The 11,402-nt window shown below is 41.6% G+C and overlaps 1 long non-coding RNA gene across 1 annotated transcript; it reads left to right on the top strand.

Moving 5' to 3' along the window:
* The first annotated feature begins 1,385 nt into the window (after window positions 1-1,385).
* LOC132395411 (uncharacterized) lies at window positions 1,386-9,506 on the top strand. Its single transcript, XR_009512603.1, has 3 exons — window positions 1,386-1,508; window positions 4,761-5,009; window positions 5,655-9,506. It is a non-coding gene; the product is annotated as an uncharacterized LOC132395411 (long non-coding RNA).
* Window positions 9,507-11,402: the final 1,896 nt, after the last annotated feature.

Below are 11,402 nucleotides of genomic sequence, written 5' to 3'. Positions count from 1 at the left end.
TGAGAAGGAATTTCTTTGGACAGAGGGTGGTAAATCTGTGGAATTCATTGGCATGGACAGCTATGGAGGTCATTATTTAGTATATTTAAAGTGGAGTTTGATAGGTTCTTTGTTAGTCAGAGTGTCAAAGGTTACAGGGAGAAGGCAGGAGAATGAGGTTGAGAGGGATAATAAATCAGCCATAATGGAAAGTGGAGTAGACTCGATTCTGTTCCTATGTCTTATGGTCTAAGAATCCACAGTTTAATTTTGCTGCTGGTCCTGTTGAGTGAAATCTATTAAAAGCATTCACTTGAAGAACGTGTGTAATATTAAGGGGGCAACAATTATTCTAGGGTGAATTTGTATTGACACTGTATTCACTAAAATATTCAAAAATAACAGAGTGAAATTGAAAGCAGTTTATTGATTGTTTCTTTTAATTAACTATTTACTAATTAAAGTGTAATGGAATAGACCTAATATTATGTATCCACTTCAGCCCTATGAGGCTAATGGTTAATGTCATTGCAGCTGAATTGCTCTCAGCTGTAATTATTTAAATTACTTACTCATACTTCCTCTAAACTGTTACTTTTGTATTCTCTTCCTTAGGCAGTTTCTTGGGTATGAGGATGACTTGCTTTCACTCTCGCTTGGGAAGTTGTTAGGTGCCTGTGTGGGAATTGCAGGTTCTACCATGGAGAGGCAGGAGGTTCTTGATTGGGGTGGAGGGTGGAATGGATGGTTGTGTGTGCCTTCCGCTGCTTATGCTCCTATGAAACTTAGTATGAAGTTCCTGATGAAGGGTTTCGGCCCGAAACGTCGTCAGTACCTCCTCCAATAGATGCTGTTTGGCCTGCTGAGTTCTGCCAGTATTTTGTGTTTTTCATTAGTGATATTGCATCTTTTTCCAAGGAAGTTTTGAATACATCCTTAAATATTTTCTACTTTACATGGTACTTTGTTTGGCACATGAATTATATTTATTATTATTGTTATTACAAGATCGGTAGTGTTAGTATTATTACAATAATGCTAAGATCAAGTCAATGACCAGCTGCATGCAGCTTTTCCTTAATGTATTTTCCTGAGAGAAGAAAGGAAGTAAGTTGCAGAGGTCCTGGTCATTGCCTTCCACTCACGAATGAATTCTAGGTGGTATCCAAAGACTGGAAAATCGCAAATGTTATACCCTTGTTCATTAAAAAAGGTAGGGATATATTCAGTGAATACATACCAAAGCACTTAACCTCTGATGGGGACAATTCTGAAAACAATCAGGACAGAACTGCATTCAGTGGACCAGTGTGGATTGCTTAGAGAAAGCCAGCATGGATTTTATATATGCAAGCTAAGCTTAACTTGCTTGATAGAGTGACAGAATAGAATGCCAAGATGTGGAGCTGCAGTAGATGTGTGAGGCCTTTAATGAATATCTTTCCTCTTTTTTTGCATGACTTTCACGGTAAAAACTGGGGAAATTCACAAAAACTTCAGTACCTGAGATGGCTGACGGGGATGCCTTGGTAAGAGTCTGAACTACAACAGAGGAGGTGCTCAGCAACGTAAACATATGACGGTGGATAAATCCCTAGAGGATGATCATATGCAGTATATCCAGGAACACCTGGGGCAGCTGGAGAGGAACAGCAAGAGCCCTGATGGGGCTGAGATACATACATCATCATTAGCCACAGGAGAGATACCAGAGGACTGTACCATAGCTAATATTGTGTTTTTATTTACAAAGAGCTGCAGAGAAAATCCTGGGAACCGTAGACCAGTAAATTTAACATTTATGGTATGTAAGTTAGATGGGATTCTGAGGGATAAGATATAAACGTACTTAAAAAGCCAAGGCTGATTAAGGATAGTCAGCATGTCTTTGTTTGTGGGAAATCATATCTTAAGAATTTAATTGGGGTTTTTTTTTGAAGAGGTATACAAGAAAGTCGATGACTGCAAGGCAGTAGATGTACTCTATGTGGACTTCAGTAAGGCTTTTGATAGGTTCCACATGGTAGGCTGCTGTGGAAAGTTAGATTACATGGGATCTAAAGAGCACTAGTTAATTGGATACATAGTTGGCTTGATAATGAGAGAAAAAAGGTTGATCATGGAACATTGCTCTTCAACTGGCTTATGGTCTTCCCAGTGGTTGGTCTGAGCCCATTGCTGTTTGTCATCTAAATCAGTGGTTTGGATGAGAATGTATAAGGCATGGCTAATTTGCAGATGACAACAAGATGGTAAAGATTGTTGTTAAGAGTAACAGTGGGATTATGATCAGCTGGGTAAGTGGGCCAAGGAATGGAGACTGGAGTTTAATTCAGATAAGCGCAAGGTATTGTATCTTGGGGAGACAAATGAGGGTAAGACTTTCACAGTGAATGGTGGGTCACTGGGGAGCTTTGTAGAATAGAGACACGTAGGAGTGCAATAACTGGGTTCCCTAAAAGTGGCGTCACAGATAGGCAGAGTGGTGAAGAAAGCATAAGGTGAAGTTTGCCTTCATCTGTCAGCGCACTGAGTATAGATGTACAAGACAGTGGTGAGGCCACATTTAGAATATTATTCTCAATTTTGGCCACCCCGTGACAGGAATGACGCCATTAAATTTGAAATAGAGCAGGAAAAAAAAACAATTACAAGGGCCAGGACTCGAGGGAATGAATTATACAGGGAAGTTGAGCAGGCTATGACTTTATTCAGTGGAGTGTAGGAGGACGAGGGGTGACTTTATAAGGGTGTATAAAATCATGAAGAGGATAGATAGGATGAGTGCAATCAGACTCCCCCCACCCGGGTTGGGAAATCAAAAACTAGACGGCATAGGGTAAAGGTGAGAAGGGAGAGATTTAATAGGAACAGCACTTTCAGCCACCGGGCGGCCTGTTCACGGAATGAACTGCCAGAGGAAGCCGAGGCAGGTACATTAACATTTAAAAGGCACTTGGACAGCTACATAGATATGAAAGATTTAGAAGGATGTGAGCTAAATGTGGAGAATGGCGAATAGATATGATGAGCATCTTGGGCGTACACCATAGATTGCTCTGGCTGAAGGACTTGTTTCTATGCTGTATGATTCTATGACTCTATGAAAACAAACCCCTCTTAGAAACAATTCATCTGTGTTGCATTCAGTCTGCCGCAAGTACATTCTTCCATTGTTCAGGAGGCCATACTTGCTCAGGTCTGTGTGAGATCTCACCAGATCCCACGTTGCAGGAAGATGTCCCCACTCTTGTACTCAAATTCTTTTGCATTAATGGGAAATCAGTTGTTTGGCCTCCTAAGTGTATCTGCATGTTAGTCTGCAGTGATTTGTGCAAAGGGACACCTAAGATCTTCTGAACACTAACATGCTTTCAGGCTCCCACTGTTTAGTAAAATACTCCACTTATGTTCTATTAAAATGCAAATCCTCACATTATATTCTATCTACTATGATCCCACCATTTTACTTATTTTGCCTAAGTTGCCCTGAATATTGTCTACAATGTCCTCAAACACCCTAAATATTAATCTATTCTGCTACTGCTGCACAGCTGCCACAGCATTTACCTTCTACAAAATACTCTGCAATTGCCCAGCCAGGCTATTCCAAACTTGACTTCTGCCACCATATAGGATGATGTCAGCAGGTGCGTGGGAATAGTATATCCTTTGGGCTCCTCCCTGAGCTGCGTACCTTCCTGTATTTGGCAATTTGTTACTAATCCTTCATCATCACTGGACAGAAATCCTGGATCTTCCTTATTAGCAGTATGGGAGTGCCTTCACCAGAAAGACTGTCATGGTAAAATAAGGCAGCTCTATTCATGGACATTAAGGATGGGCAATAAATGCTGGCCTTCCCAGCAGATCCCAGTTCAAAAAAAATAAAAGTTAAGAAAGCAGTATTATCATTAATAGACAAGTTGGCTCAAGAGAGTGGACTGCCCCAGTGCAATGGCTTTTCCACTTTAAAAACTCACCCATACAGGTTTCCTCTCATCGATGGACAACCACCACAGTATATTGTACTGGATTCTGTACATTCCAATATTTAGTACATATCAGTACACTGTAGTTCACTTTGTGTATCTGCAGAAACAATTGATAAATCATATTAAGAGAACTAAATAATCTGGTATTATTTTATGCATTTGATCACTGATCATTCATTATGTGTTTGAAAACTCATGATATACTGTAATTATTTCACAGGAGTTGTCTTGATGTAGGTCTTAGTAACCCTGGTAGTTCAGGGCAAAGAGAGTGTAGACATTTACCTCAGAAAAAAAAGACAGATACAAGATATTTGATGAATGCTGCAGTACAGTTATTGGAGATAGGATTTTTGTATTGAGGGGCAAAATGCAAATTAACATTATAGTCTTCATTGATCTTTACTCTGACAAACTTTCTCCTCAGCATTATTAGTTACTGTTTTGCTAATGGGGAAGCATAACTGACTGATGTAAAGGACCTTCTACCCAGGATGGCCTTCTACCTAACATGTTCATTTCTGCACCAATACCAAAAGCTCCAAACTCAGTTGGTCTTCAACTTGCAGACACTGGTCAGGAACAATACACCTCAGTTATTTTCCACTATTGTTAAATAGATGGTATTTAGTTAAAATACGAGTCATAATTATTTAAAAAACTTATTTTATTAGGTGTTCACCCCTATCCTACACTACCACAGCCAGCTTTATCGCTGATATGACTACACTGCTGACTAAGCTGAGGGGACTTGAGAAAAGTAATTTTCATTATTTCTTTCTTTAGAGACACAGCATGATAACAGGCCCTTTCAGAATTAAGGCTGCAAGTCAGATGTGCCTGAACTTAAACCAGTCTAACATGCACAGTAAATTCCAACAAAGGTAGCCACTGGCAGCAGATGTGTCCATCTTTCAGGATATTTGTATATCTGCAAATGTGATGATATTGAGAACCAAACCCGTGATCCTGGAAATTCCACGTACTGATTCAACATCAGTAAGACGCAAGAGCTGATTGCTGACTTCTGGAAGGGTAAGGCAAAGGATCACATACCAATCGTCATAGAGGGATCAGAAGTGGAGAGTGTGAGCAGTTTCAAGTTCCTGGGTGTCAAGATCTCTGAGGATCTAACCTGGTCCCTACATATTGATGCAGCTGTGCAGAAGGCAAGACAGTGGCCATATTTCTTTAGTAGTTTGTAGAGACTTGGTTTGTCAACTAAAACGCTCAAAAACTTCTATAGTTGTATCATGGAGAGCACTCTGACAGGCTGCATCACTGTCTGGTATGGGGAGGGGCTACTGCACAGGACTGAAAGCAGCTACAGAAAGTGGTAAAATTAGTCAGCTGCATCTTGGGTACTAGCCTTTATAGTATCCAAGATAGCTTTAAGGTGCCTCAGAAAGGTGACGTCCATTATTAAGGACCCCACCACCCAGGGCATGCCCTGTTCTCATTTTACCATCAGGTAGGAGGTACAGAAGTCTGAAGGCACACACTCTGCGATTCTTCTTCCCCTCTGCCATCTGATTCCCAAATGGGCATTGAATACCTCAATACCTCACTTTTTCATTTCTGTTTTTGCACGTTTTTTTAAATCTATTCAATATACGTAATTGATTTACTTGTTTGTTTACTGTGTTTTATTTTATTATTATTAATTTTTTTTCTCTGTAGATTATGTATTGCATTGAACTGCTGCTGCTAAGTTAACAAATTTCACGTCACATGCCGGTGATAATAAACCTGATTCTGATTCTGAGGAAGGAAGTATAGAAGCCTGAAGCCACTCAGCAATTCAAAAACAGCGTCTTCCCCTCTGCCATAGGATTCCTAAATGGACATCAAACCTATATATGTTATTTCTGTTTTTGCACTATTTTAACCTATTTAATACACTTATATACACTTACTGTAATTATTTTCATATTTACAATTATTTTCTTTCTATATTATGTATTGCATTGTACCTCTGCTGAGTTAACAAATTTCACGACACACGCTGGTGTTAATAGACCTGATTCTGATTTATGCCATAATTGCAGATAACGTAAGTTTATGGGAAGATTGGTAATTTATCTGTCTGACTTGTCAAATTAAGAAATAGTTGAGCTCACATGCACAAATGTCACAAGCGTCACAAATTTTGTTTGATCCAAGGTTTGTGACTCAATCAAGTGGAAATAACTTATTCAGCTCTATAAACAAGTAGAGCTTCTGCAAGTTAATTTCGAGCATTTTTTAAGACAGGAAAATCTCTTCCCTTTCAAGCTCTTATGTTTGCGTTCAGTGTGATCTTTTCCACAAACTTCATTAATATGGAGATCAAACTCAAATAAGAGCAATAGTTCAGAGAGAGTAACAATATTTAAAAAGTGTCTAGATCAGCACTTAAATAATATCGACATAGAAGGTAAGTACAGGAAGATGTGATTCATGCAAGTTGAGTTACCAATGGTCAGTGAGGGCTTGGTGGGCCAAATAGCCTATTTCTATCCTGCATTTGAACAGGAAGTTGAAAAATGTCATAGGAGGGAAATGAGCTTTTGTCTGCAGGGAGGATTTCAATGAGATTGGTATGGGGGTGGGAGCATTTGAGAGAGCAAGCACAGTGAGAAGACATGGTTACATGCAGCAACCAAAGTGCAGCAATCAGGATAGTCATATTTACAGTTAACAGTCATATAGGACCACTGATATAAATTGCATCTATTTCAATGCACAAAACAGACTAACTGAGGGCTTGAATTTCCTGAAGAGACCGGAGTATTGTGGCATAATGGAAATGTGGCTACAAGAAGAGCAGGACTGGCTGTTCAATGTTCTGGCGCGCCAATGCTTTAGGCAAGATAGAGGAACAGGTAAGAATGGAGCAGATGTTGTCTTTTTGAAAAGGGAGTACATAACAGCAGTGCTTAGAGAGGATATTTTTGGGGGATCACCTAACGAGGCCTTTGGGGAGGTCTCAGGAATAAGGAGGGAATGGTCACCTCGGTAGGGCTACATTGTAAACCTCCTAACAGTCAGCAGAATCCTGAGGAGCAGATGTTGAGGAATAGCACACACTCGTGGGAATAGTAAGATAGTGCTAGTGGGAGATTTCGATTTTCCTGGTCTTGACTGGGTAACAGAGAGTGCAATGAGCCTGGATAGGTTGAATTTGTGGGGCGCATCAGAAAGGGTTCCCTCATGCTGTATACAGAGGAAACCATTCGGAGAGGAGCAACATTTGGCCTCCTCTCAGGGAACGAGGCAGCCCAAGTGACTACAGTGACAGTTGGGAAACACTTTGGCTCCAGTGATATCATTCTAAATAGTTATGGGAAAAGATGGAACAGGTACATGGCTTAAAGTCCTGAACTGGGGCAGGGCCAACTTTGAGTGCATTAACCAGCTGGGTTCAATTGGGTGACTCTTTTTCAAGGGAAAGGAAAGTTGGCAAGTGGAAGGCTTCGAAAACGATCATATCAAGAGACCAGGTGCTGCATGTGCTTGTTAGGGTGAAGGGTAGACATACCAACTACAGGGAACCCTGATCTATGAGATAGATCAGGGTTCTGCAAAGGGAAAAAAAAAGAAAGGGTACATCATATTTAGGTAGCTGGCTACAAATGAATCCCTCGATGTATATTCAAAGTTTAAAAACAGTTTTAAGAGGGAAATCAGGAGGGCAAAAGAAGTCTATGAGACTTGGCATAATTTACTTATTATTATTTAATTATTTATGGTTTTATATTGCTATATTTCTACACTATTCTTGGTTGGTGCGACTGTAATGAAGCCCAATTTCCCTCGGGATCAATAAAGTATGTCTGTCTGCCTGGATCTGGCCGGCAGGGTTAAAGATAATCCCAAGAGGTTCTTCATTTATATTAACAGTAAAAGAGTGACTATGGAGAGGCTTAAAGATTATCAGTTCCTTCTGTGTGTGCACCTGATGATCTTTAAGTCATTTTAAAGATCAGCAGGGAGCCTGTGTTTGGAGTTGCAGGAAATAGCTCAGATTTTTAGTGTCTATTTTTCCTTGGTGTTTATTGATGAAAATATGTCAAAGAAATGAGGACAACGAATAGTGAAGTCTTTGATCCTATGCATATTATGAAGAAGAAGGTACTTGCAGCCTTGAAGTGCATTAAGGTATGTACATCAATAGGGCCAGACCAAGTGCGCCCCCAGACCTTAAGGGAAGGCCAAGGAAGAAATAGTGGTGGTCTTGTAGTTAATTTATTGTTAGCTGTTGGTGAAGTTTTAGGGGTCTGGCGATAAGTTAAAGTTGTTGCATTGTTCAAGATGGTTAACAAGGATAGGCCACTGAACTACAGGCTAGTGGAGTCTGACTTTACTTGTAGTGCATGGGAAGTCATGTCTGATGAATCTTTTGGAGTTCTTCAAAGAAGTAGCTAAGAGAATAAGTGAAGTTAAGGCATTGGATTCTAGTAAGACCTTTGACAAGGTCCACATTGCAGGTTGATCTGGAATATTTGGTTGCATGGGGAGCCAGTGAAGCAGATTCAAAATGATGATAGGAGAAGAGGGTGATGGTTGAAGAGTTAATCTCTGAATGGAGGCCTGTAACTAGTGGCGTGTACCAGGGGATCAGTGTTGGGACTTCTGTTATTCATTATTTATGTAAATTATTTGGATTTGAATGTACATGGCATGATTAGTAAATTAGGGGGTCTCATTGATAGGTTACAAAGAATTGCAAGTTAAGGGGACGGCTGAGGATGTCAACTTAGGTGGAGGTGAATGATGCATCTTAGACCATCAAACCAGGGTAGCACATAACCAGTGAACACCAGGGCACTGACGAGTGTTGTGGAGGAGAGGAAGCTGAGAGTTTTTGAGCTCAGTTCACTAATACAGCCAAGTAGAAGAAGGCACAAGCATGCCGGCCTTCGTCGGTCAGGTGCATCAAGTTTAGGAGGGAGGGAGGGCGTTATGTTGCAGTTATATAAGGCTCTGGTGAGGCTGCACTTGGAGTACTGTGTACAGTTTTGGTCACCCTTTTAAAGCTGGAGAGAGTGCTGAAGAGGTTTAAGAGGACGGTGTTAGTTACAGGGAGAGTTTGGCTATGCTGGATCATCTTTCCTGGAGCAGAGGAGCGTGACCTCAAAGAAGCTGATAAAATCATGAGTGGTATGGATAAGGTGGACAGCTATAGTCTTTTCCCCAGGGTTCAGGAGTCCAAAACTAGAGGACACTCATACAAGGTAAGAGAGGAAAGATTTAAAAGAGACCTGAGAGGTAATTACTTCACACAGAATGCAACAATACCTGGAATGAGGTGCCAGAGGGAGTGGTCAAGGCAGGTCTAGTTGCAACTTTTAAGGGGCTTTGGATAGGTACGCACAGGGGAGAAGCATGGAGGGTAATGGGGCAAACACAGGCAACTCGAACTAGCAGGGAGATTCTGGTGGTCAGCATGGATCAGTTGAGCCAAAGGCTTTGTTTTCGTGCTACGGTACTCTGCGACCTCTATGACCTGTTAGAGTTTGCAGAATTCTCTGTTTTATCACATACTTACAGCATCTGTAGATTTTCGGACTTCTGCAGACTTTCAATGAGTGCTGGGAGGTACTGTGGTGGTCTCAGTCTCTGTACAAATGGGCATCAACAGGGCCCATCTAAGACTTTGTTCTGAGGCCCAAGAGTGGGCAATGCAGTCAGAATGCTCATGCACTGATTTGACTGCCTGCAGATGCCTCTCTGTCTGAGAGAGACTAATGCCGGGTGTGACGGTGACATTGCTGGTAAATATGGACAGTATTCCAGTCACACTCAAACAGCTTGCTTCAATTAATTCTGCCTGAAATGGAAGTTCAAAATTATATTTAGTAGTTGGAGGTGCTTTGAAATATTTATGAAGCACATAATAGTGCATTACGTAAATATAAATCTTTTAACTCATGTCGGTATATTCTAAAGGTACCATAGTGCAACGTGTAACAGATTCACAAACATTCAGCATCAATGGGAAGGGGAAGGGAAACCTGATGATGACAGGCCCCAGAACGAGAATGTTGAATGATACTCATGCAAGAAAAACCATGTAATTTATTATCAAATTATGAATATGTTGCCTTATACTACCTTGAGATTCATTTTCTTATAGGCATTTACAGGGAAAAAATGAAATACAATAGAATTATATGTAAAACTGTAATTGACAACCAATGTGCAAAAGGTGATGGACTGCAAATAAAAATAATATTGAGAACATGAGTAGTAAAGAGTTCTTGAAAGTGAGCCCATACGTTGTGAACTCAGTTCAAAGAAATGGCAATCCCACCACCAAGCACATCTTTCCTTCCCCCCCACTTTTTGCTTTCTGCAGGGATTGCTCCCTACGCGACTCCCTTGTCCATTTGTTCCCCCCATCCCTTCAGACCAATTTCCCTCCTGGCACTTATCCTTGTAAGCAGAACGAGTGCTACATCTGCCCTCACACTTCTTCCCTCACCACCATTCAGGGCCCCACACAGTCCTTCCAGGTGAGGTGACACTTCACCTGTGAGTCGGCTGGTGTGGTCTACTGTGTCTGGTGCTCCCGGTGTGGCCTTTTATATATTGGTGAGACCCGACGCAGACTGGGAGACCGTTTCGCTGAACACCTACGCTCGGTCCGCCAGAGGAAGCAGGTTCTCCCAGTGGCCACGCATTTTAATTCCATGTCCCATTCCCATTCTGATATGTCTCTACTGTCAAGATGAAGCCACACTCAGGTTGGAGGAACAACACCTTATATTCTGTCTGGGTAGCCTCCAACCTGATGGCATGAACTATTGATTTCTCTAACTTCCGTTAATGCCCCTCCTCCCCTTCTTACCCCATCCCTAATTTTTTTTCTCTCTCTGCCCCTCTTACAATCACTCCTTGCCTGTTCTCCATCTTCCTCTGGTGCTACCCTCCCCCTTTCTTTCTTCCAAGGCCTTCTGTCCTATGATCCTTCTCCAGCTCTGAATCCTTTTTGCCAATCAACTTTCCAGCTCTTAGCTTCATCCCTCCCCCTCCTGTCTTCTCCTATCATTTCAGGTCTCCTCCTCCCACTTTCAAATCTCTTACTATTGCTTTTTTTCCATTAGTCCTGACGAAGGGTCTCGACCCGAAATGTCGACTGTGCTTCTTCCTATGGATGCTGCCTGGCCTGCGGCGTTCCACCAGCATTTAGTGTGTGTTGCAAAGGAATGGCGAGTCAAGTTATCCACCCGGGTTCAGGAGCCTGATGGTTGTAGGGTAATAACTGTTTGTGAACTTGCCGGTATGAAACCTAAAGCTTCTGCACACCGTGCTGGATGAAAGTAATGTGTGTGGGGGGGGGGGGTGGTCTTTGATGATGGATGCTGTTTTGTTGTGGCGGCGCACCATGTGAATGTACTCCTTGGTGAGGAGGGTTTTGCCTGTGATGGACTGAGCTGTATCCAC

Source organism: Hypanus sabinus, chromosome 6 (genome assembly GCF_030144855.1).
Source record: "Hypanus sabinus isolate sHypSab1 chromosome 6, sHypSab1.hap1, whole genome shotgun sequence".
Lineage (NCBI taxonomy): Eukaryota > Metazoa > Chordata > Chondrichthyes > Myliobatiformes > Dasyatidae > Hypanus > Hypanus sabinus.
The sequence above is the reverse complement of the archived record's forward strand: the minus strand, read 5'-3'. Positions and strand labels throughout refer to the sequence as shown.